The 26565-nt window shown below is 37.4% G+C and overlaps 18 non-coding genes across 18 annotated transcripts; all 18 read right to left on the bottom strand.

The window, feature by feature from the left end:
* Window positions 1–1103: 1103 nt before the first annotated feature.
* Window positions 1104–1176, bottom strand: trnar-ucg (transfer RNA arginine (anticodon UCG)). The gene has a single exon. It is a non-coding gene; the product is annotated as a tRNA-Arg (tRNA).
* A 1003-nt stretch (window positions 1177–2179) lies between these two features.
* On the bottom strand, window positions 2180–2252 carry trnar-ucg (transfer RNA arginine (anticodon UCG)). The gene has a single exon. It is a non-coding gene; the product is annotated as a tRNA-Arg (tRNA).
* A 1003-nt stretch (window positions 2253–3255) lies between these two features.
* Window positions 3256–3327, bottom strand: trnar-ucg (transfer RNA arginine (anticodon UCG)). The gene has a single exon. It is a non-coding gene; the product is annotated as a tRNA-Arg (tRNA).
* Window positions 3328–4438: 1111 nt separating this feature from the next.
* Window positions 4439–4511, bottom strand: trnar-ucg (transfer RNA arginine (anticodon UCG)). Its single transcript has one exon. It is a non-coding gene; the product is annotated as a tRNA-Arg (tRNA).
* A 1790-nt stretch (window positions 4512–6301) lies between these two features.
* Window positions 6302–6374, bottom strand: trnaq-uug (transfer RNA glutamine (anticodon UUG)). The gene has a single exon. It is a non-coding gene; the product is annotated as a tRNA-Gln (tRNA).
* Window positions 6375–7338: 964 nt separating this feature from the next.
* On the bottom strand, window positions 7339–7411 carry trnar-ucg (transfer RNA arginine (anticodon UCG)). Its single transcript has one exon. It is a non-coding gene; the product is annotated as a tRNA-Arg (tRNA).
* A 962-nt stretch (window positions 7412–8373) lies between these two features.
* Window positions 8374–8446, bottom strand: trnar-ucg (transfer RNA arginine (anticodon UCG)). Its single transcript has one exon. It is a non-coding gene; the product is annotated as a tRNA-Arg (tRNA).
* A 1577-nt stretch (window positions 8447–10023) lies between these two features.
* On the bottom strand, window positions 10024–10096 carry trnar-ucg (transfer RNA arginine (anticodon UCG)). The gene has a single exon. It is a non-coding gene; the product is annotated as a tRNA-Arg (tRNA).
* A 2045-nt stretch (window positions 10097–12141) lies between these two features.
* trnar-ucg (transfer RNA arginine (anticodon UCG)) lies at window positions 12142–12214 on the bottom strand. Its single transcript has one exon. It is a non-coding gene; the product is annotated as a tRNA-Arg (tRNA).
* Window positions 12215–13327: 1113 nt separating this feature from the next.
* trnar-ucg (transfer RNA arginine (anticodon UCG)) lies at window positions 13328–13400 on the bottom strand. The gene has a single exon. It is a non-coding gene; the product is annotated as a tRNA-Arg (tRNA).
* A 1114-nt stretch (window positions 13401–14514) lies between these two features.
* On the bottom strand, window positions 14515–14587 carry trnar-ucg (transfer RNA arginine (anticodon UCG)). The gene has a single exon. It is a non-coding gene; the product is annotated as a tRNA-Arg (tRNA).
* Window positions 14588–15698: 1111 nt separating this feature from the next.
* On the bottom strand, window positions 15699–15771 carry trnar-ucg (transfer RNA arginine (anticodon UCG)). Its single transcript has one exon. It is a non-coding gene; the product is annotated as a tRNA-Arg (tRNA).
* A 1112-nt stretch (window positions 15772–16883) lies between these two features.
* On the bottom strand, window positions 16884–16956 carry trnar-ucg (transfer RNA arginine (anticodon UCG)). Its single transcript has one exon. It is a non-coding gene; the product is annotated as a tRNA-Arg (tRNA).
* Window positions 16957–19001: 2045 nt separating this feature from the next.
* trnar-ucg (transfer RNA arginine (anticodon UCG)) lies at window positions 19002–19074 on the bottom strand. The gene has a single exon. It is a non-coding gene; the product is annotated as a tRNA-Arg (tRNA).
* Window positions 19075–20185: 1111 nt separating this feature from the next.
* On the bottom strand, window positions 20186–20258 carry trnar-ucg (transfer RNA arginine (anticodon UCG)). The gene has a single exon. It is a non-coding gene; the product is annotated as a tRNA-Arg (tRNA).
* A 1006-nt stretch (window positions 20259–21264) lies between these two features.
* trnar-ucg (transfer RNA arginine (anticodon UCG)) lies at window positions 21265–21337 on the bottom strand. The gene has a single exon. It is a non-coding gene; the product is annotated as a tRNA-Arg (tRNA).
* A 1109-nt stretch (window positions 21338–22446) lies between these two features.
* On the bottom strand, window positions 22447–22519 carry trnar-ucg (transfer RNA arginine (anticodon UCG)). Its single transcript has one exon. It is a non-coding gene; the product is annotated as a tRNA-Arg (tRNA).
* A 1784-nt stretch (window positions 22520–24303) lies between these two features.
* trnaq-uug (transfer RNA glutamine (anticodon UUG)) lies at window positions 24304–24375 on the bottom strand. Its single transcript has one exon. It is a non-coding gene; the product is annotated as a tRNA-Gln (tRNA).
* Window positions 24376–26565: the final 2190 nt, after the last annotated feature.

The following is a 26565-nucleotide window of genomic DNA, read 5'->3' as shown; positions in this document are numbered from 1 at the left end:
TTCAATGCAACAAGAACAAAGCCTTATTTCGGGAAACTAAGAACATTCCAAATTAGCGTGTGCTAATGAAATTAAACAATCACGGAAGAGATCGACCCGTCAATATGTAATTAGAATGTAAGCACCTTATCCACTATGACAGGCTGTCTAGTCAAGTTCTCCAATAGACATCATCAGATTTGCTTTCCAACAATAGACATCAACATTTTGAACCTGTCCAATGAGGATAGATTGTGATTTTTGACAAGTAGAAGAGACTCGATCCTTCAATCTTGTGATACAGAATCAAACACAATGTTTCTCAGGCCTCGAAGTCTTAAGAATATTAAAGTTGCATAACAATGTCCTAGCCTTTCAAAGAAACAAGAACAATGCCTCATTTCAGGAAATTTTTAACATTTCCAAATGAATTGAGCTATTCAATTTAAACAACAATGAAGGACTCGAAACTCAATCTTCTGATTCGAAGTCAGACGCCTTATCCATTAGGCCACGCAGTCTGCTTATATAGACTATATGACATCATACAGACTTTGCTTTGCAACAATAGACATCAAAATTGTGAACCTGTCTGAATGAGGACAGCTAGTGATATTTAACAAGTACGAAGACACTCTATCACTCCATCTTGCGATGCAGATCAGACAACAATATCTCTCAGGCCTCGCAGTCCTTGATTATAAAGTTGATAACAATGTCCGAGCTTTTCAATGCAACAAGAACAAAGCCTTATTTCAGGAACTAAGAACATTTCCAATTAACTGTAGCTAATGAATTAAACGATCACGAAGAGACTCGACGCGTCAATATTGTGATGAGAAGGTAAGCACCTTATCCACTATGACAGGCTGTCTAGTCAAGTTTCTCCAATATGACATCATACAGACTTTGCTTTGCAACAATAGACATCAACATTTATGAACCTGTCTGAAATGAGGAAAAGATGGTGATTATTTTGACAAGTACGAAGAGACTCATCCTTCAATCTTGTGGATACAGAATCAAACACAATGTTTTCTCAGGCCTCTAAGTCTTAAGAATATTAAAGTTGCATAACAATGTCCTAGCTTTTCATTTCCAAATGAATTGAGCTATTAATTTAACAACCACGAAGGGACTCGAACCCTCAATCTTCTGATTCGAAGTCAGACGCCTTATCCATTAGGCCACGCAGTCTGCTTTATATAGAACTATATGACATCATACAGACTTTGCTTGCAACAATAGACATCAAAATTTGACCTGTCTGAATGAGGAAAGCTAGTGATATTTAACAAGTACGAAGACACTCTATCACTCCATCTTGCGATGCAGAATCAGACACAATATCTCTCAGGCCTCGCAGTCCTTGATTATCAAAGTTGCATAACAATGTCCAAGCTTTTCAATGCAACAAGAACAAAGCCTTATTTCAGGAATTTGCGAACATTTCCAAATTAGCTGAGCTAATGAAATTAACAATCACAAAGAGACTCGACCCCTCAATATTGTGGTTAGAAAGGCAAGCGCCTTTTCAACTATTCCAGGATGTCTACTCAAGTTTCTGCTATATGACATCATACAGACTTTGCTTTGCAACAATAGACATCAAAATTGTGAACCTGTCCTGAATGAGGACAGCTAGTGATATTTAACAAGTAAGAAGACACTCTATCACTCCATCTTGCGGATGTCAGAATCAGACACAATATCTCTCAGGCCTCGCAGTCCTTGATTATTAAAGTTGAATAACAATGTCCGAGCTTTTCAATGCAACAAGAACAAAGCCTTATTTCAGGAAACTAAGAACATTTCCAAATTAACTGTGCTAATGAAATTAAACGATCACGAAGAGACTCGACTCGTCAATATTGTGATGAGAAGGTAAGCACCTTATCCACTATGACAGGCTGTCTAGTCAAGTTTCTCCAATATGACATCATACAGACTTTGCTTTGCAACAATAGACATCAACATTTGAACCTGTCTGAATGAGGAAAGATGGTGATTTTGACAAGTACGAAGAGACTCGATCCTTCAATCTTGTGATACAGAATCAAACACAATGTTTCTCAGGCCTCGAAGTCTTAAGAATATTAAAGTTGCATAACAATGTCCTAGCTTTTCAAAGAAACAAGAACAATGCCTTATTTCAGGAAATTTTAAAAATTTCCAAATGAATGGAGCCATTCAATTTAAACAACCACGAAGGGACTCGAACCCTCAATCTTCTGATTCGAAGTCAGACGCCTTATCCATTAGGCCACGCAGTCTACGCCATATGGACCTATATGACATCATACAGACTTTGCTTTGCAACAATAGACATCAAAATTGTGAACCTGTCTGAATGAGGAAAGCTAGTGATATTTAACAAGTACGAAGACACTCTATCACTCCATCTTGCGATGCAGAATCAGAAACAATATCTCTCAGGCCTCGCAGTCCTTGATTATCAAAGTTGCATAACAATGTCCAAGCTTTTCAATGCAACAAGAACAAAGCCTTATTTCAGGAATTTGCGAACATTTCCAAATTAGCTGAGCTAATGAAATTAAACAATCACAAAGAGACTCGACCCCTCAATATTGTGGTTAGAAGGCAAGCGCCTTTTCAACTATTCCAGGATGTCTACTCAAGTTTCTGCTATATGACATCATACAGACTTTGCTTTGCAACAATAGACATCAAAATTGTGAACCTGTCTGAATGAGGACAGCTAGTGATATTTAACAAGTAAGAAGACACTCTATCACTCCATCTTGCGATGCAGAATCAGACACAATATCTCTCAGGCCTCGCAGTCCTTGATTATTAAGTTGAATAACAATGTCCGAGCTTTTCAATGCAACAAGAACAAAGCCTTATTTCAGGAAACTAAGAACATTTCCAAATTAACTGTGCTAATGAAATTAAACGATCACGAAGAGACTCGACTCGTCAATATTGTGATGAGAAGGTAAGCACCTTATCCACTATGACAGGCTGTCTAGTCAAGTTTCTCCAATATGACATCATACAGACTTTGCTTTGCAAACAATAGACATCACATTTTGAACCTGTCTGAATGAGGAAAGATGGTGATTTTTGACAAGTACGAAGAGACTCGATCCTTCAATCTTGTGATACAGAATCAAACACAATGTTTCTCAGGCCTCGAAGTCTTAAGAATATTAAAGTTGCATAACAATGTCCTAGCTTTTCAAAGAAACAAGAACAATGCCTTATTTCAGGAAATTTTAACATTTCCAAATGAATGGAGCCATTCAATTTAAACAACCACGAAGGGACTCGAACCCTCAATCTTCTGATTCGAAGTCAGACGCCTTACCATTAGGCCACGCAGTCTACGCCATATGGACCTATATGACATCATACAGACTTTGCTTTGCAACAATAGACATCAAATTGTGAACCTGTCCGAATGAGGAAAGTTAGTGATATTTAACAAGTTCGAAGACACTCTATCACTCCATCTTGCGATGCAGAATCAGAAACAATATCTCTCAGGCCTCGCAGTCCTTGATTATTAAAGTTGAATAACAATGTCCGAGCTTTTCAATGCAACAAGAACAAAGCCTTATTTCGGGAAACTAAGAACATTTCCAAATTAGCTGTGCTAATGAAATTAAACGATCACGAAGAGACTCGACCCGTCAATATTGTGATTAGAAGGTAAGAACCTTATCCACTATGACAGGCTGTCTAGTCAACTTTCTCCAATATGACATCATACAGACTTTGCTTTCCAACAATAGACATCAACATTTGAACCTGTCCGAATGAGGAAAGATGGTGATTTTTGACAAGTACGAAGAGACTCGATCCTTCAATCTTGTGATACAGAATCAAACACAATGTTTCTCAGGCCTCAAAGTCTTAAGATTATTAAAGTTGCATAACAATGTCCTAGCTTTTCAAAGAAACAAGAACAATGCCTTTTTTCAGGAAATTTGAAACCTTTCCAAATGATCTGAGCTATTCAATTTAAACAACCACGAAGAGACTCGAACGTCCGAGCTTTTCAATGCAACAAGAACAAAGCCTTATTTCGGGAAACTAAGAACATTTCCAAATTAGCTGTGCTAATGAAATTAAACAATCACGAAGAGACTCGACCCGTCAATATTGTAATTAGAATGTAAGCACCTTATCCACTATGACAGGCTGTCTAGTCAAGTTTCTCCAATATGACATCATTCAGACTTTGCTTTCCAACAATAGACATCAACATTTTGAACCTGTCCAAATGAGGAAAGATTGTGATTTTTGACAAGTACGAAGAGACTCGATCCTTCAATCTTGTGATACAGAATCAAACACAATGTTTCTCAGGCCTCGAAGTCTTAAGAATATTAAAGTTGCATAACAATGTCCTAGCTTTTCAAAGAAACAAGAACAATGCCTTATTTCAGGAAATTTTTAACATTTCCAATTGAATGGAGCCATTCAATTTAAACAACCACGAAGGGACTCGAACCCTCAATCTTCTGATTCGAAGTCAGACGCCTTATCCATTAGGCCACGCAGTCTACGCCATATGGACCTATATGACATCATACAGACTTTGCTTTGCAACAATAGACATCAAAATTGTGAACCTGTCCGAATGAGGAAAGTTAGTGATATTTAACAAGTTCGAAGACACTCTATCACTCCATCTTGCGATGCAGAATCAGAAACAATATCTCTCAGGCCTCGCAGTCCTTGATTATTAAAGTTGAATAACAATGTCCAAGCTTTTCAATGCAACAAGAACAAAGCCTTATTTCGGGAAACTAAGAACATTTCCAAATTAGCTGTGCTAATGAAATTAAACGATCACGAAGAGACTCGACCCGTCAATATTGTGTTTAGAAGGTAAGAACCTTATCCACTATGACAGGCTGTCTAGTCAAGTTTCTCCAATATGACATCATACAGACTTTGCTTTCCAACAATAGACATCAACATTTGAACCTGTCTGAATGAGGAAAGATGGTGATTTTTGACAAGTACGAAGAGACTCGATCCTTCAATCTTGTGATACAGAATCAAACACAATGTTTCTCAGGCCTCGAAGTCTTAAGATTATTAAAGTTGCATAACAATGTCCTAGCTTTTCAAAGAAACAAGAACAATGCCTTTTTTCAGGAAATTTGAAACCTTTCCAAATGATCTGAGCTATTCAATTTAAACAACCACGAAGAGACTCGAACGTCCGAGCTTTTCAATGCAACAAGAACAAAGCCTTATTTCGGGAAACTAAGAACATTTCCAAATTAGCTGTGCTAATGAAATTAAACAATCACGAAGAGACTCGACCCGTCAATATTGTAATTAGAATGTAAGCACCTTATCCACTATGACAGGCTGTCTAGTCAAGTTTCTCCAATATGACATCATTCAGACTTTGCTTTCCAACAATAGACATCAACATTTTGAACCTGTCCAAATGAGGATAGATTGTGATTTTTGACAAGTACGAAGAGACTCGATCCTTCAATCTTGTGATACAGAATCAAACACAATGTTTCTCAGGCCTCGAAGTCTTAAGAATATTAAAGTTGCATAACAATGTCCTAGCCTTTCAAAGAAACAAGAACAATGCCTTATTTCAGGAAATTTTTAACATTTCCAAATGAATTGAGCTATTCAATTTAAACAACAATGAATGGACTCGAACCCTCAATCTTCTGATTCGAAGTCAGACGCCTTATCCATTAGGCCACGCAGTCTGCTTTATATAGAACTATATGACATCATACAGACTTTGCTTTGCAACAATAGACATCAAAATTGTGAACCTGTCTGAATGAGGACAGCTAGTGATATTTAACAAGTACGAAGACACTCTATCACTCCATCTTGCGATGCAGAATCAGACACAATATCTCTCAGGCCTCGCAGTCCTTGATTATTAAAGTTGAATAACAATGTCCGATCTTTTCAATGCAACAAGAACAAAGCCTTATTTCAGGAAACTAAGAACATTTCCAAATTAACTGTGCTAATGAAATTAAACGATCACGAAGAGACTCGACTCGTCAATATTGTGATGAGAAGGTAAGCACCTTATCCACTATGACAGGCTGTCTAGTCAAGTTTCTCCAATATGACATCATACAGACTTTGCTTTGCAACAATAGACATCAACATTTTGAACCTGTCTGAATGAGGAAAGATGGTGATTTTTGACAAGTACGAAGAGACTCGATCCTTCAATCTTGTGATACAGAATCAAACACAATGTTTCTCAGGCCTCGAAGTCTTAAGAATATTAAAGTTGCATAACAATGTCCTAGCTTTTCATTTCCAAATGAATTGAGCTATTAAATTTAAACAACCACAAAGGGACTCGAACCCTCAATCTTCTGATTCAAAGTCAGACGCCTTATCCATTAGGCCACGCAGTCTGCTTTATATAGAACTATATGACATCATACAGACTTTGCTTTGCAACAATAGACATCAAAATTGTGAACCTGTCTGAATGAGGAAAGCTAGTGATATTTAACAAGTACGAAGACACTCTATCACTCCATCTTGCGATGCAGAATCAGACACAATATCTCTCAGGCCTCGCAGTCCTTGATTATCAAAGTTGCATAACAATGTCCAAGCTTTTCAATGCAACAAGAACAAAGCCTTATTTCAGGAATTTGCGAACATTTCCAAATTAGCTGAGCTAATGAAATTAAACAATCACAAAGAGACTCGACCCCTCAATATTGTGGTTAGAAGGCAAGCGCCTTTTCAACTATTCCAGGATGTCTACTCAAGTTTCTGCTATATGACATCATACAGACTTTGCTTTGCAACAATAGACATCAAAATTGTGAACCTGTCTGAATGAGGACAGCTAGTGATATTTAACAAGTACGAAGACACTCTATCACTCCATCTTGCGATGCAGAATCAGACACAATATCTCTCAGGCCTCGCAGTCCTTGATTATTAAAGTTGAATAACAATGTCCGAGCTTTTCAATGCAACAAGAACAAAGCCTTATTTCAGGAAACTAAGAACATTTCCAAATTAACTGTGCTAATGAAATTAAACGATCACGAAGAGACTCGACTCGTCAATATTGTGATGAGAAGGTAAGCACCTTATCCACTATGACAGGCTGTCTAGTCAAGTTTCTCCAATATGACATCATACAGACTTTGCTTTGCAACAATAGACATCAACATTTTGAAACTGTCTGAATGAGGAAAGATTGTGATTTTTGACAAGTACGAAGAGACTCGATCCTTCAATCTTGTGATACAGAATCAAACACAATGTTTCTCAGGCCTCGAAGTCTTAAGAATATTAAAGTTGCATAACAATGTCCTAGCTTTTCATTTCCAAATGAATTGAGCTATTAAATTTAAACAACCACGAAGGGACTCGAACCCTCAATCTTCTGATTCGAAGTCAGACGCCTTATCCATTAGGCCACGCAGTCTGCTTTATATAGAACTATATGACATCATACAGACTTTGCTTTGCAACAATAGACATCAAAATTGTGAACCTGTCTGAATGAGGAAAGCTAGTGATATTTAACAAGTACGAAGACACTATCACTCCATCTTGCGATGCAGAATCAGACACAATATCTCTCAGGCCTCGCAGTCCTTGATTATCAAAGTTGCATAACAATGTCCAAGCTTTTCAATGCAACAAGAACAAAGCCTTATTTCAGGAATTTGCGAACATTTCCAAATTAGCTGAGCTAATGAAATTAAACAATCACAAAGAGACTCGACCCCTCAATATTGTGGTTAGAAGGCAAGCGCCTTTTCAACTATTCCAGGATGTCTACTCAAGTTTCTGCTATATGACATCATACAGACTTTGCTTTGCAACAATCGACATCAAAATTGTGAACCTGTCTGAATGAGGACAGCTAGTGATATTTAACAAGTACGAAGACACTCTATCACTCCATCTTGCGATGCAGAATCAGACACAATATCTCTCAGGCCTCGCAGTCCTTGATTATTAAAGTTGAATAACAATGTCCGAGCTTTTCAATGCAACAAGAACAAAGCCTTATTTCAGGAAACTAAGAACATTTCCAAATTAACTGTGCTAATGAAATTAAACGTTCACGAAGAGACTCGACTCGTCAATATTGTGATGAGAAGGTAAGCACCTTATCCACTATGACAGGCTGTCTAGTCAAGTTTCTCCAATATGACATCATACAGACTTTGCTTTGCAACAATAGACATCAACATTTTGAACCTGTCTGAATGAGGAAAGATGGTGATTTTTGACAAGTACGAAGAGACTCGATCCTTCAATCTTGTGATACAGAATCAAACACAATGTTTCTCAGGCCTCGAAGTCTTAAGAATATTAAAGTTGCATAACAATGTCCTAGCTTTTCATTTCCAAATGAATTGAGCTATTAAATTTAAACAACCACGAAGGGACTCGAACCCTCAATCTTCTGATTCGAAGTCAGACGCCTTATCCATTAGGCCACGCAGTCTACGCCATATGGACCTATATGACATCATACAGACTTTGCTTTGCAACAATAGACATCAAAATTGTGAACCTGTCCGAATGAGGAAAGTTAGTGATATTTAACAAGTTCGAAGACACTCTATCACTCCATCTTGCGATGCAGAATCAGAAACAATATCTCTCAGGCCTCGCAGTCCTTGATTATTAAAGTTGAATAACAATGTCCGAGCTTTTCAATGCAACAAGAACAAAGCCTTATTTCGGGAAACTAAGAACATTTCCAAATTAGCTGTGCTAATGAAATTAAACAATCACGAAGAGACTCGACCCGTCAATATTGTGATTAGAAGGTAAGAACCTTATCCACTATGACAGGCTGTCTAGTCAACTTTCTCCAATATGACATCATACAGACTTTGCTTTCCAACAATAGACATCAACATTTGAACCTGTCCGAATGAGGAAAGATGGTGATTTTTGACAAGTACGAAGAGACTCGATCCTTCAATCTTGTGATACAGAATCAAACACAATGTTTCTCAGGCCTCAAAGTCTTAAGATTATTAAAGTTGCATAACAATGTCCTAGCTTTTCAAAGAAACAAGAACAATGCCTTTTTTCAGGAAATTTGAAACATTTCCAAATGATCTGAGCTATTCAATTTAAACAACCACGAAGAGACTCGAACGTCCGAGCTTTTCAATGCAACAAGAACAAAGCCTTATTTCGGGAAACTAAGAACATTTCCAAATTAGCTGTGCTAATGAAATTAAACAATCACGAAGGGACTCGACCCATCAATATTGTGACTAGAAGGTAAGAACCTTATCCACTATGACAGGCTGTCTAGTCAACTTTCTCCAATATGACATCATACAGACTTTGCTTTCCAACAATAGACATCAACATTTGAACCTGTCCGAATGAGGATAGATGGTGATTTTTGACAAGTACGAAGAGACTCGATCCTTCAATCTTGTGATACAGAATCAAACACAATGTTTCTCAGGCCTCAAAGTCTTAAGATTATTAAAGTTGCATAACAATGTCCTAGCTTTTCAAAGAAACAAGAACAATGCCTTTTTTCAGGAAATTTGAAACATTTCCAAATGATCTGAGCTATTCAATTTAAACAACCACGAAGAGACTCGAACGTCCGAGCTTTTCAATGCAACAAGAACAAAGCCTTATTTCGGGAAACTAAGAACATTTCCAAATTAGCTGTGCTAATGAAATTAAACAATCACGAAGAGACTCGACCCGTCAATATTGTAATTAGAATGTAAGCACCTTATCCACTATGACAGGCTGTCTAGTCAAGTTTCTCCAATATGACATCATTCAGACTTTGCTTTCCAACAATAGACATCAACATTTTGAACCTGTCCAAATGAGGAAAGATTGTGATTTTTGACAAGTACGAAGAGACTTGATCCTTCAATCTTGTGATACAGAATCAAACACAATGTTTCTCAGGCCTCGCAGTCCTTGATTATTAAAGTTGCATAACAATGTCCTAGCTTTTCAAAGAAACAAGAACAATGCCTTATTTCAGGAAATTTTTAACATTTCCAAATGAATGGAGCCATTCAATTTAAACAACCATGAAGGGACTCGATCCCTCAATCTTCTGATTCGAAGTCAGACGCCTTATCCATTAGGCCACGCAGTCTACGCCATATAGACCTATATGACATCATACAGACTTTGCTTTGCAACAATAGACATCAAAATTGTGAACCTGTCCGAATGAGGAAAGTTAGTGATATTTAACAAGTTCGAAGACACTCTATCACTCCATCTTGCGATGCAGAATCAGAAACAATATCTCTCAGGCCTCGCAGTCCTTGATTATTAAAGTTGAATAACAATGTCCGAGCTTTTCAATGCAACAAGAACAAAGCCTTATTTCGGGAAACTAAGAACATTTCCAAATTAGCTGTGCTAATGAAATTAAACGATCACGAAGAGACTCGACCCGTCAATATTGTGATTAAAAGGTAAGAACCTTATCCACTATGACAGGCTGTCTAGTCAACTTTCTCCAATATGACATCATACAGACTTTGCTTTCCAACAATAGACATCAACATTTGAACCTGTCTGAAAGAGGAAAGATGGTGATTTTTGACAAGTACGAAGAGACTCGATCCTTCAATCTTGTGATACAGAATCAAACACAATGTTTCTCAGGCCTCGAAGTCTTAAGATTATTAAAGTTGCATAACAATGTCCTAGCTTTTCAAAGAAACAAGAACAATGCCTTTTTTCAGGAAATTTGAAACATTTCCAAATGATCTGAGCTATTCAATTTAAACAACCACGAAGAGACTCGAACGTCCGAGCTTTTCAATGCAACAAGAACAAAGCCTTATTTCGGGAAACTAAGAACATTTCCAAATTAGCTGTGCTAATGAAATTAAACAATCACGAAGAGACTCGACCCGTCAATATTGTGATTAGAAGGTAAGAACCTTATCCACTATGACAGGCTGTCTAGTCAACTTTCTCCAATATGACATCATACAGACTTTGCTTTCCAACAATAGACATCAACATTTGAACCTGTCCGAATGAGGAAAGATGGTGATTTTTGACAAGTACGAAGAGACTCGATCCTTCAATCTTGTGATACAGAATCAAACACAATGTTTCTCAGGCCTCAAAGTCTTAAGATTATTAAAGTTGCATAACAATGTCCTAGCTTTTCAAAGAAACAAGAACAATGCCTTTTTTCAGGAAATTTGAAACATTTCCAAATGATCTGAGCTATTCAATTTAAACAACCACGAAGAGACTCGAACGTCCGAGCTTTTCAATGCAACAAGAACAAAGCCTTATTTCGGGAAACTAAGAACATTTCCAAATTAGCTGTGCTAATGAAATTAAACAATCACGAAGAGACTCGACCCGTCAATATTGTGATTAGAAGGTAAGAACCTTATCCACTATGACAGGCTGTCTAGTCAACTTTCTCCAATATGACATCATACAGACTTTGCTTTCCAACAATAGACATCAACATTTGAACCTGTCCGAATGAGGAATAGATGGTGATTTTTGACAAGTACGAAGAGACTCGATCCTTCAATCTTGTGATACAGAATCAAACACAATGTTTCTCAGGCCTCAAAGTCTTAAGATTATTAAAGTTGCATAACAATGTCCTAGCTTTTCAAAGAAACAAGAACAATGCCTTTTTTCAGGAAATTTGAAACATTTCCAAATGATCTGAGCTATTCAATTTAAACAACCACGAAGAGACTCGAACGTCCGAGCTTTTCAATGCAACAAGAACAAAGCCTTATTTCGGGAAACTAAGAACATTTCCAAATTAGCTGTGCTAATGAAATTAAACAATCACGAAGAGACTCGACCCGTCAATATTGTAATTAGAATGTAAGCACCTTATCCACTATGACAGGCTGTCTAGTCAAGTTTCTCCAATATGACATCATTCAGACTTTGCTTTCCAACAATAGACATCAACATTTTGAACCTGTCCAAATGAGGAAAGATTGTGATTTTTGACAAGTACGAAGAGACTCGATCCTTCAATCTTGTGATACAGAATCAAACACAATGTTTCTCAGGCCTCGAAGTCTTAAGAATATTAAAGTTGCATAACAATGTCCTAGCTTTTCAAAGAAACAAGAACAATGCCTTATTTCAGGAAATTTTTAACATTTCCAAATGAATGGAGCCATTCAATTTAAACAACCACGAAGGGACTCGAACCCTCAATCTTCTGATTCGAAGTCAGACGCCTTATCCATTAGGCCACGCAGTCTACGCCATATGGACCTATATGACATCATACAGACTTTGCTTTGCAACAATAGACATCAAAATTGTGAACCTGTCCGAATGAGGAAAGTTAGTGATATTTAACAAGTTCGAAGACACTCTATCACTCCATCTTGCGATGCAGAATCAGAAACAATATCTCTCAGGCCTCGCAGTCCTTGATTATTAAAGTTGAATAACAATGTCCGAGCTTTTCAATGCAACAAGAACAAAGCCTTATTTCGGGAAACTAAGAACATTTCCAAATTAGCTGTGCTAATGAAATTAAACAATCACGAAGAGACTCGACCCGTCAATATTGTGATTAGAAGGTAAGAACCTTATCCACTATGACAGGCTGTCTAGTCAACTTTCTCCAATATGACATCATACAGACTTTACTTTCCAACAATAGACATCAACATTTGAACCTGTCCGAATGAGGAAAGATGGTGATTTTTGACAAGTACGAAGAGACTCGATCCTTCAATCTTGTGATACAGAATCAAACACAATGTTTCTCAGGCCTCAAAGTCTTAAGATTATTAAAGTTGCATAACAATGTCCTAGCTTTTCAAAGAAACAAGAACAATGCCTTTTTTCAGGAAATTTGAAACATTTCCAAATGATCTGAGCTATTCAATTTAAACAACCACGAAGAGACTCGAACGTCCGAGCTTTTCAATGCAACAAGAACAAAGCCTTATTTCGGGAAACTAAGAACATTTCCAAATTAGCTGTGCTAATGAAATTAAACAATCACGAAGAGACTCGACCCGTCAATATTGTAATTAGAATGTAAGCACCTTATCCACTATGACAGGCTGTCTAGTCAAGTTTCTCCAATATGACATCATTCAGACTTTGCTTTCCAACAATAGACATCAACATTTTGAACCTGTCCAAATGAGGAAAGATTGTGATTTTTGACAAGTACGAAGAGACTCGATCCTTCAATCTTGTGATACAGAATCAAACACAATGTTTCTCAGGCCTCGAAGTCTTAAGATTATTAAAGTTGCATAACAATGTCCTAGCTTTTCAAAGAAACAAGAACAATGCCTTATTTCAGGAAATTTTGAAACATTTCCAAATGATCTGAGCTATTCAATTTAAACAACCACGAAGGGACTCGAACCCTCAATCTTCTGATTCGAAGTCAGACGCCTTATCCATTAGGCCACGCAGTCTACGCCATATGGACCTATATGACATCATACAGACTTTGCTTTGCAACAATAGACATCAAAATTGTGAACCTGTCCGAATGAGGAAAGTTAGTGATATTTAACAAGTTCGAAGACACTCTATCACTCCATCTTGCGATGCAGAATCAGAAACAATATCTCTCAGGCCTCGCAGTCCTTGATTATTAAAGTTGAATAACAATGTCCGAGCTTTTCAATGCAACAAGAACAAAGCCTTATTTCGGGAAACTAAGAACATTTCCAAATTAGCTGTGCTAATGAAATTAAACGATCACGAAGAGACTCGACCCGTCAATATTGTGATTAGAATGTAAGAACCTTATCCACTATGACAGGCTGTCTAGTCAACTTTCTCCAATATGACATCATACAGACTTTGCTTTCCAACAATAGACATCAACATTTGAACCTGTCTGAATGAGGAAAGATGGTGATTTTTGACAAGTACGAAGAGACTCGATCCTTCAATCTTGTGATACAGAATCAAACACAATGTTTCTCAGGCCTCAAAGTCTTAAGATTATTAAAGTTGCATAACAATGTCCTAGCTTTTCAAAGAAACAAGAACAATGCCTTTTTTCAGGAAATTTGAAACATTTCCAAATGATCTGAGCTATTCAATTTAAACAACCACGAAGAGACTCGAACGTCCGAGCTTTTCAATGCAACAAGAACAAAGCCTTATTTCGGGAAACTAAGAACATTTCCAAATTAGCTGTGCTAATGAAATTAAACAATCACGAAGAGACTCGACCCGTCAATATTGTAATTAGAATGTAAGCACCTTATCCACTATGACAGGCTGTCTAGTCAAGTTTCTCCAATATGACATCATTCAGACTTTGCTTTCCAACAATAGACATCAACATTTTGAACCTGTCCAAATGAGGAAAGATTGTGATTTTTGACAAGTACGAAGAGACTCGATCCTTCAATCTTGTGATACAGAATCAAACACAATGTTTCTCAGGCCTCGCAGTCCTTAAGAATTATTAAAGTTGCATAACAATGTCCTAGCTTTTCAAAGAAACAAGAACAATGCCTTATTTCAGGAAATTTTTAACATTTCCAAATGAATGGAGCCATTCAATTTAAACAACCACGAAGGGACTCGAACCCTCAATCTTCTGATTCGAAGTCAGACGCCTTATCCATTAGGCCACGCAGTCTACGCCATATGGACCTATATGACATCATACAGACTTTGCTTTGCAACAATAGACATCAAAATTGTGAACCTGTCCGAATGAGGAAAGTTAGTGATATTTAACAAGTTCGAAGACACTCTATCACTCCATCTTGCGATGCAGAATCAGAAACAATATCTCTCAGGCCTCGCAGTCCTTGATTATTAAAGTTGAATAACAATGTCCGAGCTTTTCAATGCAACAAGAACAAAGCCTTATTTCGGGAAACTAAGAACATTTCCAAATTAGCTGTGCTAATGAAATTAAACGATCACGAAGAGACTCGACCCGTCAATATTGTGATTAGAAGGTAAGAACCTTATCCACTATGACAGGCTGTCTAGTCAACTTTCTCCAATATGACATCATACAGACTTTGCTTTCCAACAATAGACATCAACATTTGAACCTGTCTGAATGAGGAAAGATGGTGATTTTTGACAAGTACGAAGAGACTCGATCCTTCAATCTTGTGATACAGAATCAAACACAATGTTTCTCAGGCCTCGAAGTCTTAAGATTATTAAAGTTGCATAACAATGTCCTAGCTTTTCAAAGAAACAAGAACAATGCCTTTTTTCAGGAAATTTGAAACATTTCCAAATGATCTGAGCTATTCAATTTAAACAACCACGAAGAGACTCGAACGTCCGAGCTTTTCAATGCAACAAGAACAAAGCCTTATTTCGGGAAACTAAGAACATTTCCAAATTAGCTGTGCTAATGAAATTAAACAATCACGAAGAGACTCGACCCGTCAATATTGTAATTAGAATGTAAGCACCTTATCCACTATGACAGGCTGTCTAGTCAAGTTTCTCCAATATGACATCATTCAGACTTTGCTTTCCAACAATAGACATCAACATTTTGAACCTGTCCAAATGAGGAAAGATTGTGATTTTTGACAAGTACGAAGAGACTCGATCCTTCAATCTTGTGATACAGAATCAAACACAATGTTTCTCAGGCCTCGCAGTCCTTGATTATTAAAGTTGCATAACAATGTCCTAGCTTTTCAAAGAAACAAGAACAATGCCTTATTTCAGGAAATTTTTAACATTTCCAAATGAATGGAGCCATTCAATTTAAACAACCACGAAGGGACTCGAACCCTCAATCTTCTGATTCGAAGTCAGACGCCTTATCCATTAGGCCACGCAGTCTACGCCATATGGACCTATATGACATCATACAGACTTTGCTTTGCAACAATAGACATCAAAATTGTGAACCTGTCCGAATGAGGAAAGTTAGTGATATTTAACAAGTTCGAAGACACTCTATCACTCCATCTTGCGATGCAGAATCAGAAACAATATCTCTCAGGCCTCGCAGTCCTTGATTATTAAAGTTGAATAACAATGTCCGAGCTTTTCAATGCAACAAGAACAAAGCCTTATTTCGGGAAACTAAGAACATTTCCAAATTAGCTGTGCTAATGAAATTAAACGATCACGAAGAGACTCGACCCGTCAATATTGTGATTAGAAGGTAAGAACCTTATCCACTATGACAGGCTGTCTAGTCAACTTTCTCCAATATGACATCATACAGACTTTGCTTTCCAACAATAGACATCAACATTTGAACCTGTCCGAATGAGGAAAGATGGTGATTTTTGACAAGTACGAAGAGACTCGATCCTTCAATCTTGTGATACAGAATCAAACACAATGTTTCTCAGGCCTCGAAGTCTTAAGATTATTAAAGTTGCATAACAATGTCCTAGCTTTTCAAAGAAACAAGAACAATGCCTTTTTTCAGGAAATTTGAAACATTTCCAAATGATCTGAGCTATTCAATTTAAACAACCACGAAGAGACTCGAACGTCCGAGCTTTTCAATGCAACAAGAACAAAGCCTTATTTCGGGAAACTAAGAACATTTCCAAATTAGCTGTGCTAATGAAATTAAACAATCACGAAGAGACTCGACCCGTCAATATTGTAATTAGAATGTAAGCACCTTATCCACTATGACAGGCTGTCTAGTCAAGTTTCTCCAATATGACATCATTCAGACTTTGCTTTCCAACAATAGACATCAACATTTTGAACCTGTCCAAATGAGGAAAGATTGTGATTTTTGACAAGTACGAAGAGACTCGATCCTTCAATCTTGTGATACAGAATCAAACACAATGTTTCTCAGGCCTCGAAGTCTTAAGAATATTAAAGTTGCATAACAATGTCCTAGCTTTTCAAAGAAACAAGAACAATGCCTTATTTCAGGAAATTTTTAACATTTCCAAATGAATGGAGCCATTCAATTTAAACAACCACGAAGGGACTCGAACCCTCAATCTTCTGATTCGAAGTCAGACGCCTTATCCATTAGGCCACGCAGTCTACGCCATATGGACCTATATGACATCATACAGACTTTGCTTTGCAACAATAGACATCAAAATTGTGAACCTGTCCGAATGAGGAAAGTTAGTGATATTTAACAAGTTCGAAGACACTCTATCACTCCATCTTGCGATGCAGAATCAGAAACAATATCTCTCAGGCCTCGCAGTCCTTGATTATTAAAGTTGAATAACAATGTCCGAGCTTTTCAATGCAACAAGAACAAAGCCTTATTTCGGGAAACTAAGAACATTTCCAAATTAGCTGTGCTAATGAAATTAAACAATCACGAAGAGACTCGACCCGTCAATATTGTGATTAGAAGGTAAGAACCTTATCCACTATGACAGGCTGTCTAGTCAACTTTCTCCAATATGACATCATACAGACTTTGCTTTCCAACAATAGACATCAACATTTGAACCTGTCCGAATGAGGAAAGATGGTGATTTTTGACAAGTACGAAGAGACTCGATCCTTCAATCTTGTGATACAGAATCAAACACAATGTTTCTCAGGCCTCAAAGTCTTAAGATTATTAAAGTTGCATAACAATGTCCTAGCTTTTCAAAGAAACAAGAACAATGCCTTTTTTCAGGAAATTTGAAACATTTCCAAATGATCTGAGCTATTCAATTTAAACAACCACGAAGAGACTCGAACGTCCGAGCTTTTCAATGCAACAAGAACAAAGCCTTATTTCGGGAAACTAAGAACATTTCCAAATTAGCTGTGCTAATGAAATTAAACAATCACGAAGAGACTCGACCCGTCAATATTGTGATTAGAAGGTAAGAACCTTATCCACTATGACAGGCTGTCTAGTCAACTTTCTCCAATATGACATCATACAGACTTTGCTTTCCAACAATAGACATCAACATTTGAACCTGTCCGAATGAGGAAAGATGGTGATTTTTGACAAGTACGAAGAGACTCGATCCTTCAATCTTGTGATACAGAATCAAACACAATGTTTCTCAGGCCTCAAAGTCTTAAGATTATTAAAGTTGCATAACAATGTCCTAGCTTTTCAAAGAAACAAGAACAATGCCTTTTTTCAGGAAATTTGAAACATTTCCAAATGATCTGAGCTATTCAATTTAAACAACCACGAAGAGACTCGAACGTCCGAGCTTTTCAATGCAACAAGAACAAAGCCTTATTTCGGGAAACTAAGAACATTTCCAAATTAGCTGTGCTAATGAAATTAAACAATCACGAAGAGACTCGACCCAGTCAATATTGTGATTAGAAGGTAAGAACCTTATCCACTATGACAGGCTGTCTAGTCAACTTTCTCCAATATGACATCATACAGACTTTGCTTTCCAACAATAGACATCAACATTTGAACCTGTCCGAATGAGGAAAGATGGTGATTTTTGACAAGTACGAAGAGACTCGATCCTTCAATCTTGTGATACAGAATCAAACACAATGTTTCTCAGGCCTCACAGTCTTAAGATTATTAAAGTTGCATAACAATGTCCTAGCTTTTCAAAGAAACAAGAACAATGCCTTTTTTCAGGAAATTTGAAACATTTCCAAATGATCTGAGCTATTCAATTTAAACAACCACGAAGAGACTCGAACGTCCGAGCTTTTCAATGCAACAAGAACAAAGCCTTATTTCGGGAAACTAAGAACATTTCCAAATTAGCTGTGCTAATGAAATTAAACAATCACGAAGAGACTCGACCCGTCAATATTGTAATTAGAATGTAAGCACCTTATCCACTATGACAGGCTGTCTAGTCAAGTTTCTCCAATATGACATCATTCAGACTTTGCTTTCCAACAATAGACATCAACATTTTGAACCTGTCCAAATGAGGAAAGATTGTGATTTTTGACAAGTACGAAGAGACTCGATCCTTCAATCTTGTGATACAGAATCAAACACAATGTTTCTCAGGCCTCGAAGTCTTAAGAATATTAAAGTTGCATAACAATGTCCTAGCTTTTCAAAGAAACAAGAACAATGCCTTATTTCAGGAAATTTTTAACATTTCCAAATGAATGGAGCCATTCAATTTAAACAACCACGAAGGGACTCGAACCCTCAATCTTCTGATTCGAAGTCAGACGCCTTATCCATTAGGCCACGCAGTCTACGCCATATGGACCTATATGACATCATACAGACTTTGCTTTGCAACAATAGACATCAAAATTGTGAACCTGTCCGAATGAGGAAAGTTAGTGATATTTAACAAGTTCGAAGACACTCTATCACTCCATCTTGCGATGCAGAATCAGAAACAATATCTCTCAGGCCTCGCAGTCCTTGATTATTAAAGTTGAATAACAATGTCCGAGCTTTTCAATGCAACAAGAACAAAGCCTTATTTCGGGAAACTAAGAACATTTCCAAATTAGCTGTGCTAATGAAATTAAACGATCACGAAGAGACTCGACCCGTCAATATTGTGATTAGAAGGTAAGAACCTTATCCACTATGACAGGCTGTCTAGTCAACTTTCTCCAATATGACATCATACAGACTTTGCTTTCCAACAATAGACATCAACATTTGAACCTGTCTGAATGAGGAAAGATGGTGATTTTTGACAAGTACGAAGAGACTCGATCCTTCAATCTTGTGATACAGAATCAAACACAATGTTTCTCAGGCCTCGAAGTCTTAAGATTATTAAAGTTGCATAACAATGTCCTAGCTTTTCAAAGAAACAAGAACAATGCCTTTTTTCAGGAAATTTGAAACATTTCCAAATGATCTGAGCTATTCAATTTAAACAACCACGAAGAGACTCGAACGTCCGAGCTTTTCAATGCAACAAGAACAAAGCCTTATTTCGGGAAACTAAGAACATTTCCAAATTAGCTGTGCTAATGAAATTAAACAATCACGAAGAGACTCGACCCGTCAATATTGTAATTAGAATGTAAGCACCTTATCCACTATGACAGGCTGTCTAGTCAAGTTTCTCCAATATGACATCATTCAGACTTTGCTTTCCAACAATAGACATCAACATTTTGAACCTGTCCAAATGAGGAAAGATTGTGATTTTTGACAAGTACGAAGAGACTCGATCCTTCAATCTTGTGATACAGAATCAAACACAATGTTTCTCAGGCCTCGCAGTCCTTAGATATTAAAGTTGCATAACAATGTCCTAGCTTTTCAAAGAAACAAGAACAATGCCTTATTTCAGGAAATTTTTAACATTTCCAAATGAATGGAGCCATTCAATTTAAACAACCACGAAGGGACTCGAACCCTCAATCTTCTGATTCGAAGTCAGACGCCTTATCCATTAGGCCACGCAGTCTACGCCTATATGGACCTATATGACATCATACAGACTTTGCTTTGCAACAATAGACATCAAAATTGTGAACCTGTCTGAATGAGGAAAGCTAGTGATATTTAACAAGTACGAAGACACTCTATCACTCCATCTTGCGATGCAGAATCAGACACAATATCTCTCAGGCCTCGCAGTCCTTGATTATCAAAGTTGCATAACAATGTCCAAGCTTTTCAATGCAACAAGAACAAAGCCTTATTTCAGGAATTTGCGAACATTTCCAAATTAGCTGAGCTAATGAAATTAAACAATCACAAAGAGACTCGACCCCTCAATATTGTGGTTAGAAGGCAAGCGCCTTTTCAACTATTCCAGGATGTCTACTCAAGTTTCTGCTATATGACATCATACAGACTTTGCTTTGCAACAATAGACATCAAAATTGTGAACCTGTCTGAATGAGGACAGCTAGTGATATTTAACAAGTACGAAGACACTCTATCACTCCATCTTGCGATGCAGAATCAGACACAATATCTCTCAGGCCTCGCAGTCCTTGATTATTAAAGTTGAATAACAATGTCCGAGCTTTTCAATGCAACAAGAACAAAGCCTTATTTCAGGAAACTAAGAACATTTCCAAATTAACTGTGCTAATGAAATTAAACGATCACGAAGAGACTCGACTCGTCAATATTGTGATGAGAAGGTAAGCACCTTATCCACTATGACAGGCTGTCTAGTCAAGTTTCTCCAATATGACATCATACAGACTTTGCTTTGCAACAATAGACATCAACATTTTGAACCTGTCTGAATGAGGAAAGATGGTGATTTTTGACAAGTACGAAGAGACTCGATCCTTCAATCTTGTGATACAGAATCAAACACAATGTTTCTCAGGCCTCGAAGTCTTAAGAATATTAAAGTTGCATAACAATGTCCTAGCTTTTCAAAGAAACAAGAACAATGCCTTATTTCAGGAAATTTTTAACATTTCCAAATGAATGGAGCCATTCAATTTAAACAACCACGAAGGGACTCGAACCCTCAATCTTCTGATTCGAAGTCAGACGCCTTATCCATTAGGCCACGCAGTCTACGCCATATGGACCTATATGACATCATACAGACTTTGCTTTGCAACAATAGACATCAAAATTGTGAACCTGTCCGAATGAGGAAAGTTAGTGATATTTAACAAGTTCGAAGACACTCTATCACTCCATCTTGCGATGCAGAATCAGAAACAATATCTCTCAGGCCTCGCAGTCCTTGATTATTAAAGTTGAATAACAATGTCCGAGCTTTTCAATGCAACAAGAACAAAGCCTTATTTCGGGAAACTAAGAACATTTCCAAATTAGCTGTGCTAATGAAATTAAACGATCACGAAGAGACTCGACCCGTCAATATTGTGATTAGAAGGTAAGAACCTTATCCACTATGACAGGCTGTCTAGTCAACTTTCTCCAATATGACATCATACAGACTTTGCTTTCCAACAATAGACATCAACATTTGAACCTGTCCGAATGAGGAAAGATGGTGATTTTTGACAAGTACGAAGAGACTCGATCCTTCAATCTTGTGATACAGAATCAAACACAATGTTTCTCAGGCCTCAAAGTCTTAAGATTATTAAAGTTGCATAACAATGTCCTAGCTTTTCAAAGAAACAAGAACAATGCCTTTTTTCAGGAAATTTGAAACATTTCCAAATGATCTGAGCTATTCAATTTAAACAACCACGAAGAGACTCGAACGTCCGAGCTTTTCAATGCAACAAGAACAAAGCCTTATTTCGGGAAACTAAGAACATTTCCAAATTAGCTGTGCTAATGAAATTAAACAATCACGAAGAGACTCGACCCGTCAATATTGTAATTAGAATGTAAGCACCTTATCCACTATGACAGGCTGTCTAGTCAAGTTTCTCCAATATGACATCATTCAGACTTTGCTTTCCAACAATAGACATCAACATTTTGAACCTGTCCAAATGAGGAAAGATTGTGATTTTTGACAAGTACGAAGAGACTCGATCCTTCAATCTTGTGATACAGAATCAAACACAATGTTTCTCAGGCCTCGAAGTCTTAAGAATATTAAAGTTGCATAACAATGTCCTAGCTTTTCAAAGAAACAAGAACAATGCCTTATTTCAGGAAATGTTAAAAATTTCCTGAATGGAGCCATTCAATTTAAACAACCACGAAGGGACTCGAACCCTCAATCTTCTGATTCGAAGTCAGACGCCTTATCCATTAGGCCACGCAGTCTACGCCATATGGACCTATATGACATCATACAGACTTTGCTTTGCAACAATAGACATCAAAATTGTGAACCTGTCCGAATGAGGAAAGTTAGTGATATTTAACAAGTTCGAAGACACTCTATCACTCCATCTTGCGATGCAGAATCAGAAACAATATCTCTCAGGCCTCGCAGTCCTTGATTATTAAAGTTGAATAACAATGTCCAAGCTTTTCAATGCAACAAGAACAAAGCCTTATTTCGGGGAAACTAAGAACATTTCCAAATTAGCTGTGCTAATGAAATTAAACGATCACGAAGAGACTCGACCCGTCAATATTGTGTTTAGAAGGTAAGAACCTTATCCACTATGACAGGCTGTCTAGTCAAGTTTCTCCAATATGACATCATACAGACTTTGCTTTCCAACAATAGACATCAACATTTGAACCTGTCTGAATGAGGAAAGATGGTGATTTTGACAAGTACGAAGAGACTCGATCCTTCAATCTTGTGATACAGAATCAAACACAATGTTTCTCAGGCCTCAAAGTCTTAAGATTATTAAAGTTGCATAACAATGTCCTAGCTTTTCAAAGAAACAAGAACAATGCCTTTTTTCAGGAAATTTGAAACCTTTCCAAATGATCTGAGCTATTCAATTTAAACAACCACGAAGAGACTCGAACGTCCGAGCTTTTCAATGCAACAAGAACAAAGCCTTATTTCGGGAAACTAAGAACATTTCCAAATTAGCTGTGCTAATGAAATTAAACAATCACGAAGAGACTCGACCCGTCAATATTGTAATTAGAATGTAAGCACCTTATCCACTATGACAGGCTGTCTAGTCAAGTTTCTCCAATATGACATCATTCAGACTTTGCTTTCCAACAATAGACATCAACATTTTGAACCTGTCCAAATGAGGATAGATTGTGATTTTTGACAAGTACGAAGAGACTCGATCCTTCAATCTTGTGATACAGAATCAAACACAATGTTTCTCAGGCCTCGAAGTCTTAAGAATATTAAAGTTGCATAACAATGTCCTAGCCTTTCAAAGAAACAAGAACAATGCCTCATTTCAGGAAATTTTTAACATTTCCAAATGAATTGAGCTATTCAATTTAAACAACAATGAATGGACTCGAAACCTCAATCTTCTGATTCGAAGTCAGACGCCTTATCCATTAGGCCACGCAGTCTGCTTTATATAGAACTATATGACATCATACAGACTTTGCTTTGCAACAATAGACATCAAAATTGTGAACCTGTCTGAATGAGGACAGCTAGTGATATTTAACAAGTACGAAGACACTCTATCACTCCATCTTGCGATGCAGAATCAGACACAATATCTCTCAGGCCTCGCAGTCCTTGATTATTAAAGTTGAATAACAATGTCCGAGCTTTTCAATGCAACAAGAACAAAGCCTTATTTCAGGAAACTAAGAACATTTCCAAATTAACTGTGCTAATGAAATTAAACGATCACGAAGAGACTCGACTCGTCAATATTGTGATGAGAAGTAAGCACCTTATCCACTATGAAGGCTGTCTAGTCAAGTTTCTCCAATATGACATCATACAGACTTGCTTTGAACAATAGACATCAACATTTGAACCTGTCTGAATGAGGAAAGATGGTGATTTTTGACAAGTACGAAGAGACTCGATCCTTCAATCTTGTGATACAGAATCAACACAATGTTTCTCAGGCCTCGAAGTCTTAAGAATATTTAAAGTTGCATAACAATGTCCGAGCTTTTCATTTCCAAATGAATTGAGCTATAAATTTAAACAACCACAAGGGACTCGAACCCTCAATCTTCTGATTCAAAGTCAGACGCCTTATCCATTAGGCCACGCAGTCTGCTTTATATAGAACTATATGACATCATACAGACTTTGCTTTGCAACAATAGACATCAAAATTGTGAACCTGTCTGAATGAGGAAAGCTAGTGATATTTAACAAGTACGAAGACACTCTATCACTCCATCTTGCGATGCAGAATCAGACACAATATCTCTCAGGCCTCGCAGTCCTTGATTATCAAAGTTGCATAACAATGTCCAAGCTTTTCAATTGCAACAAGAACAAGGCCTTATTTCAGGAATTTGCGAACATTTCCAAATTAGCTGAGCTAATGAAATTAAACAATCACAAAGAGACTCGACCCCTCAATATTGTGGTTAGAAGGCAAGCGCCTTTCAACTATTCCAGGATGTCTACTCAAGTTTCTGCTATATGACATCATACAGACTTTGCTTTGCAACAATAGACATCCAAAATTGTGAACCTGTCTGAATGAGGACAGCTAGTGATATTTAACAAGTACGAAGGACACTCTATCACTCCATCTTGCGATGCAGAATCAGACACAATATCTCTCAGGCCTCGCAGTCCTTGATTATTAAAGTTGAATAACAATGTCCGAGCTTTCAATGCAACAAGAACAGAAGCCTTAATTTCGGGAAACTAAGAACATTTCCAAATTAGCTGTGCTAATGAAATTACAAAACAATTCACGAAGGAGGGACTTCGACCCGTCAATATTGTAATTAGAATGTAAGGCACCTTATCCCACTGATGACAGGCTGTCTAGTCAAGTTTCTCCAATATGACATCATACAGACTTTGCTTTCCAACAATAGACATCAACATTTGAACCTGTCCGAATGAGGAAAGAATGGTGATTTTTGACAAGTACGAAGAGACTCGATGCCTTCATCTTGTGATACAGAATCAAACACCAATGTTTCTCAGGCCTCGCAGTCTTAGATATTAAAGTTGCATAACAATGTCCTACTTTTGCAAAGAAACAAGAACAATTGCCTTATTCAGGAAGTTTTTAAACATTTCCAAAAGAATGGAGCCATTCAATTTAAACAAACCACGAGGGCTCGAAACCCTCATCTTCTGATTCGAAGTCAGACGCCTTACCATAGGCCACGCAGTCTGCTTTATATAGAACCTATATGACATCATACAGACTTTGCTTTGCAACAATAGACATCAAAATTGTGAACCTGTCTGAATGAGGAAGCTAGTGATATTTAACAAGTACGAAGACACTATCACTCCATCTTGCGATGCAGAATCAGACACAATATCTCTCAGGCCTCGCAGTCCTGATTATCAAGTTGCATAACAATGTCCAAGCTTTTCAATGCAACAAGAACAAAGCCTTATTTCAGGAATTTGCGAACATTTCCAAATTAGCTGAGCTAATGAAATTAAACCAATCACAAAGAGACTCGACCCCTCAATATTGTGGTTAGAAGGCAAGGCCTTTTCAACTATTCCAGGATGTCTACTCAAGTTTCTGCTATATGACATCATACAGACTTTGCTTTGCAACAATCGACATCAAAATTGTGAACTGTCTGAATGAGGACAGCTAGTGATATTTAACAAGTACGAAGACACTCTATCACTCCATCTTGCGATGCAGAATCAGACACAATATCTCTCAGGCCTCGCAGTCCTTGATTATTAAAGTTGAATAACAATGTCCGAGCTTTTCAATGCAACAAGAACAAGCCTTATTTCAGGAAACTAAGAACATTCCAAATTAACTGTGCTAATGAAATTAAACGTTCACGAAGAGACTCGACTCGTCAATATTGTGATGAGAAGGTAAGCACCTTATCCACTATGACAGGCGTCTAGTCAAGTTTCTCCAATATGACATCATACAGACTTTGCTTTGCAACAATAGACATCACATTTTGAACCTGTCTGAATGAGGAAAGATGTGATTTTTGACAAGTACGAAGAGACTCGATCCTTCAATCTTGTGATACAGAATCAAACACAATGTTTCTCAGCCTCGAAGTCTTAAGAATATTAAAGTTGCATAACAATGTCCTAGCTTTCAAAGAACAAGAACAATGCCTTATTTCAGGAAATTTTTAACATTTCCAAATGAATGGAGCCATTCAATTTAACAACCACGAAGGGACCTCGAACCCTCAATCTTCTGATTCGAAGTCCAGACGCCTATCCATTAGGCCACGCAGTCTACGCCATATGGACCTATATGACATCATACAGACTT

The sequence above is a fragment of the Salmo trutta genome, chromosome 14, assembly GCF_901001165.1.
Source record: "Salmo trutta chromosome 14, fSalTru1.1, whole genome shotgun sequence".
Classification (NCBI taxonomy): Eukaryota; Metazoa; Chordata; class Actinopteri; order Salmoniformes; family Salmonidae; genus Salmo; species Salmo trutta.
Note: the sequence above shows the minus strand (reverse complement) of the source record. Positions and strands in the feature narration are given on the sequence as shown.